Here is a 5,999-nt window from a genome sequence, read left to right as displayed (position 1 = left end):
CTTAGCGGGGAGGTTGGATTACATGGAGGCCAATATGTAACATACCACAGATTGGGGAGGAAATTTCGGGAACTATGGCCTGAATCTACCTTGGCAGACGAATCGGAGGTTACGCTGGAAGGGATATACGACACGACAGAAGGGGGACATGAGATCTCTAGGCTGTATGAGATGGTGATGTTGAAGGTTGGGAAGGAATTGACAGGCCTACGATCGGAATGGGAGTGCGAGGTGGGGACCCAGATGGGAGATGGGATGTGGGAACGGGCTCTAAGATATCACAGGAAAGTATCTCGAAATGCCAGACTGCAGCAGGTACAGCTATATGTCACGCACAGAGCGTATATGACCCCACTGCGGATATCTAAATTCCGGAATGCGGGCAGACAGGCGTGCCCTAAATGTGACGAAGAAAATGCGGACATGACGCATATGTTCTGGGCATGCCCAGTGATCGAGGGGTTCTGGAGGGAGGTGGCGCGCAAGCTAGGAGAGAAAGGGGTCACGCTTGCCATAGACACCGCCTGGGCATGCCTGCTGGGTGGGTTTTCCAGACCTAGGAAGCAGAAACATGTGTGTAAACTGAAAGACTTGGCGTATGTGCTGGCCAAACGGAGAATAGCCATGGGCTGGAAAAAATGTAGCAAGCCACGGGTTGAGGTGTGGTGGAATGACCTACAGAAATGGGCGGAGGCCGAGACAGCAGTGTGGCAGGAGGCGAGTTGTATGTCTTGGGAGGAGGAACTGGCCTCTTTGATGGCATGGAGGACTTTGATATCTTGCATATTTGGGACAGGGATGGCTTCGGGAGGGTCGGATGACAACGAGGCCCGCTCATGTGCGGCAGATACGGAATGTGACATGGAAACTGGCTCGCGAGGGGGGAGGGATCAGGGAGGTAGTGCGCACTAATGATTAAATGCTTTATTGTAATATTGTTAATTGCACTACGGTTTGGTTTGTATTGTTGTTTGTGTTGAAAAATCAATAAACTTTTTAAAAAAAAAAAAAAAAACTGTGAGAAGGCCAATATCCTGGCCTTGTGAAGAGAGGGCGAGAACCCTCATCAACCGTGGATGGGGGGAGATCCAGAGGCAGACCTTCCCCTTAGGAGGACAGTGGTGTCAGCATGCTACTGTGCAGACCACTGCTACCTCAAGCCATACCTCTGTTGCATAATACTTGTCATTCTCTCGCTAGAGAATCAACACAAACATCAACTCCGGTGCTGAATGAAGAGATCCCCTACTGAGTGCCCCGCAGCAGCAACATAGAATCCTCAACCGAACCAACAGGCAGCACTTCCTTAGTTTCCTGCAAGGATCATCCTACTAAACGGAAGTGGAGAGACTCACAACGCCTGTGCATGGCAGCAAGAATAGCCTCTCAGTGCAGCCCGGTGATTGTGGCACACAGACGCAGCTGCCACCAGCTTCCCAAGCCCACCGGGAACTTGTGGGGAAACATACCCCCCCCCTAAGATTCTTGGGACTGACCAGCGTAGCACCCTGACTGGGGGCCGCTAACACATAGACAATGGACTACTGGGCCGCCAAGGCCGATCTGCGGCAGTGCATGTCATGAAAGTGGGCACAGCTTACCCTGCAAGTTCTAAATTCACATGAGCCACCCCGGGAGACGAAGACCGAGTCAGATTGGCCGGGGAAAGAGTACCAATCCCAGGAGGAAGTGGGTAATCTAAGAAAGGAACAGGAAGCAGGAAGTGTGGGTTAAATGAATGAAATCAGAGGTGGACAACAACCAAGAGACCAGCAGGAGGGAAGAATGAGTGGCAGACAGTGAAGTCGATTATTAGAAAAGATGTGGCATTGGCTGGAGAGTGAAAGTGTTACTGCTGTGTGAGTACATGTGGTTGTCTGGCAAGTGAATGGTTCTCAGTGAAAGGAAGGTATCTGAGTTGTAGGCAGGACAAGTAGTAGGGAGTAGTACTGTGAAGGAGCGAATAGTAGTGTGGGGGGGGAGGAGCAACATCAAAGAGTGGAGGTGAGATTTAGACAGTGAAAAACATTGGATGCACCATAGAGAGGGGAGAGAGGAAATGTGGGAGGGGTGGAGAGGGAGCGTAGAGAGAGACCAGCACGAGGGAGCGAGCATGAACGATAACATTGAATCTTACAGTGTCTGAAGGCACAATTTCTAGAAAATCCCTTTTAAATTATGAACAACTGGAATAAAGTCAGGAATGTTCGGGAATCCATGAGGGAGATGAGATAGATGAGGCCCAGTGCCCTTAGGTCATCCATGCAGCTCAGCCTTCAATCAATATACTGAGGGTGAACTCATCGCTAGCACTAACATGGGTATGAAGACGTCTGGGCTAGGCAGGAGGTGCAGGACGGCCCAAGGTCCAATTGAATATTTAATCAAAAGCCTTTGAACTGCCTTTGAGAGTGGGTATGGCTCTTGTGCCATCCACGACACAACCTTTAACAATGTTTAAATGAACTACACATGCTTGGAGCCCCGCTAAAAAGGACAGTGGCATGATCTTGTTCAAGGTGGCAAACCTCTGCCAACAGACTGGGGAATGGTGGGGTAGGCCAGGGGATGAACTCTGCACTGCCCCTCGGCCCAGAGTATCATTCAGCCCCATGACCACCACGCCCGTTACAACAAGAGTCAGGCTGGGAACTTGGTCGGACCCCTTCTGAGCTGGCTGAGACCAAAGGAAGCAGATTGGTGGGAGGTGTTTGAGAGGCAGAGGTGGTGGTGTGAGATCTAATTTCTTTATTTTATTTTACTGTGCATTTGTAAGGCGCTTGTACAGCAAGACGTTATGTTTCAAAGCACCCACACGACAGATGCAGTAGAACACAATAATGGACAGGATAGAGGTGGTCCTACTAGGCCTTGTAAGCATTCGGATCATGCAAGTGCAGTGCGAGAGAGGCGTGAGGGGAGATGGGATAAGTGCTGAGGAGATTTCCCAGGCAGAGCAAAGTGCCGCGGGGTCAGTTTCCGGGTACCAGTAAGTGCTAGGCAGGGGTCGCATAAAAAAGGATGGTCATCTGCAGATATAAAGTGGAGTCCAGTGAGGGAACACAGACCAGTGGGTGCCCATGGGCAAGTGCTATGAGCGCTGCAGGTGATTGGTAGGATGGCCATGACCCAAGAGGACACTTAGTGCCAAGGCCACCAATCTCAGCGACTGAGGGGTTTAGCATGGGAGGGGGCAGGAGGAGGTGAAGAGGAAAGGGTTAAGGTGCTTCTGGAATTTGAGGAGATGTGGCTCAAGACGGAGAGGGAGGGGGAGGCTGTTCCAAAGGAGGGCGTCAGCCGAGGGAAGAGATCGGGCTGCAGCTCACTGCTTAGAAAAGTTTGATCCTTGCAGCAACCAGGAGCCAATGGAGAGTTTAGGGTTGGATAGGCTTTAGGCCAAGGGTAAGTTTTGCAGCTCTATTCTGGATAAAATGGAGGGGGCAGGGAGAGGAAGAGGCTAGATTAAGTAATCCAGGGATGTTGCAGTAATCCAGCCGAGAGAGTACAAGGCCTCTAGAGACATTGAGCTTCTGGATAAAGGTGAGGAAAGGAAGGGTGCCCCTGAGAAGGTGGAGTTGGAAATGGGCCTTCTTGGCAAGGTCCATGATGTGAGGGAGGAAGGAAAGAGAGGAGTTGAAGATGGCTCTGAGGTTTTTGGCTTCAGTAGAAGGAGGTGGTGGGAAGCCCATGGAGGGTGGCCAGGGAGAAGGGAGAAAGGGGGGGGGGCAGGAATCCAGATATGAAGGATCTCCCTTTTGCTGGTGTTGAGGCAGATGTTGTTAGAAGCACACCAGGACTGGATACCAGAGAGGCAGTCGGGAATGATAGAGGAGGTAGTAAGAGGGTCAGAGTGAGGTTTGAAGAAGAGTTGGGTTCACCTACCACTCTTCGTTCACTGTTAGTCCTAGTGTTTGTAGTAATGGTTGTCAAGCAAGAAAAGGACAATGGGCCTCATTACGACCCTGGCGGAACAGGTTAACTGGACCCGCTAAAGGAGACGGACACATTAAACCCATTCTGCCATATTACGAGGTCCCCTTACAGGACCCGGTAAGGACACCTGGTAAAACCAGGCGTCGTTACCGGGTCCCGCGAGGGGAAGAGGGAGCAAACAACGGGCCACTCGTAATCGGCCCGTTGGTTGCTCCCTCTTCCATTCCCATTCAGCCCTATGGGGGCTGAAATGGGAATGAGGAAGGTCCGGGCCCGGGATCCTGGAGGGAGGAATTACCGGCCCCTCTGAGCTCGGAATGGCCCGGTAATTCCCCATTCTGGGAATCCGGACCCGGATGCGCTTTTCGGCGGCAGCCATGCCGCCAATAGCTGCATGGCTACCGCCGAGGTCATAATGAGGCCCAATGTGTGTAGTCGTAGGTGTCCACTCAGTCTTGAAAACCATCTTAGTGGCTGGGCATATACTGGAAAGCTCAGCAGAAGGGAGGTGGCTGTCCTGACCCCTGGCCTTTTGGCTCCATCTATCTGGATAAACTTGTTACTGAATGGGCACTGGTCTCTTTCTCTCTCTCCGCCTTTCTCCCTATACATCCTCTCTCAAATTCCCCTTTTCTCACACACAAACACACACCTTTCATTATTTCCTGCACCTGAATATTGGAGGGTTCTTTGTGCTATGGGGCAGTGGTGGAGTTTCTGGTAAACGCATCAACATGCCAGTGACTATCTCATGAGGGTTTAATCCTGTTACTGTGCAGTGCTTTGCATGCTCATTGGAGCCAGCAGCAAATGATCTTGCCCCTTTAAGCACCGGTATAGGCAATTCTATTCTTCGATTGTGGGTGATATGGGCAATAGGGCTAATGTTGAATAGTTACTACTTTGCACAGCTCTTATATTAATTTCTCCATAAAATTCGTAGTCCTGTCACTGTTACTCAATGGCACTGTAACCAAGGGTAAAAATAAAGTTTCAACATTTTAAGGAGAGCATGTTTAGCAGCCTTATTTCACCCTTCAAGATTTCCCAATGTTCTGCTGTTTGCAAATCAAGCATAGACAAACTAACTATTTTTCTATTTGCTGCATGTTGGGTCTGCGCATTTGAGGAGCTCTAGGTTTGCGATGGGGTTGTTTGTGATGCTCACATCACTTGCAGTTGTGCTACATGTTTGTGTCTTGTTCCTGCACTCCTAATGGAATCATTAATATTCTCTTACTCTGTATCCTCTTCCTATTTCATCTCATTGAGGCTATAGTTTAGTTTTGTTGAATAACACTTCCCCCTTCACTCTGTTCTTTTCGTTCTATATGTTGTATGACTTGTATTTTAACTTAATGTTTGATCATTCTAAATTTCTTTGCCTAGATTCGCTAATTCTTTTGCATCCTAACCAGTGTTATGTTATTATGTTAAGAGGTCTTATAGAGCGCACGGTCGCCCAAAGGCATCATGGTGCTAGAGAGGGCGAGAGGCCCAGCATACTACCAACCAACGCTCATCAAGGCCAAATCAGAACTGATGCGTCTTTAGTGCTTTCATAAAAGCCAAAGGGTTGGGTATTCTTTTCAAAGTCAAGGGCAACTTGTTCCATAACTGAGCCGCCGTGATTGAAAAAGCACGTCCCCCAATTCGGGCTTGATGATAAGATGGCACACAAAGCAGGTCAGCTGATTCTGACCGCATTGGGCGGCTAGGGAAATAGCGTACAAATTTAGTACTAAGATACTCTGCCCCCAGATCATGCATAGCCCGGTGAACAATACATAACGCCTTAAATTCGATGCGCTGGGCAACCGTAAACCAGTGCAGGCGACAGAGGACTGGGGAAATGTGCGTACCGTAAGGCGACCCCGTGGCGACACAGGCTGCAAGGTTTTGAAGGCGTTGGAGCCGGTGGATTACACCCTTAGGTTGTGCCAAGTAAAGGGAGTTACAGTAGTCCAGCTGACTCGGCACCATCGCAGCCACCACCAATGGATGCAGAGATAGAGGTAGCATATGGAGCACCTTTCTTAAGATTTTTAGATGAAAGAACCCGGCCT

This window comes from Ambystoma mexicanum, chromosome 9, assembly GCF_040938575.1.
Source record: "Ambystoma mexicanum isolate Mex_15411 chromosome 9, UKY_AmexF1_1, whole genome shotgun sequence".
Lineage (NCBI taxonomy): Eukaryota > Metazoa > Chordata > Amphibia > Caudata > Ambystomatidae > Ambystoma > Ambystoma mexicanum.
The sequence above is the reverse complement of the archived record's forward strand: the minus strand, read 5'-3'. Positions refer to the sequence as shown.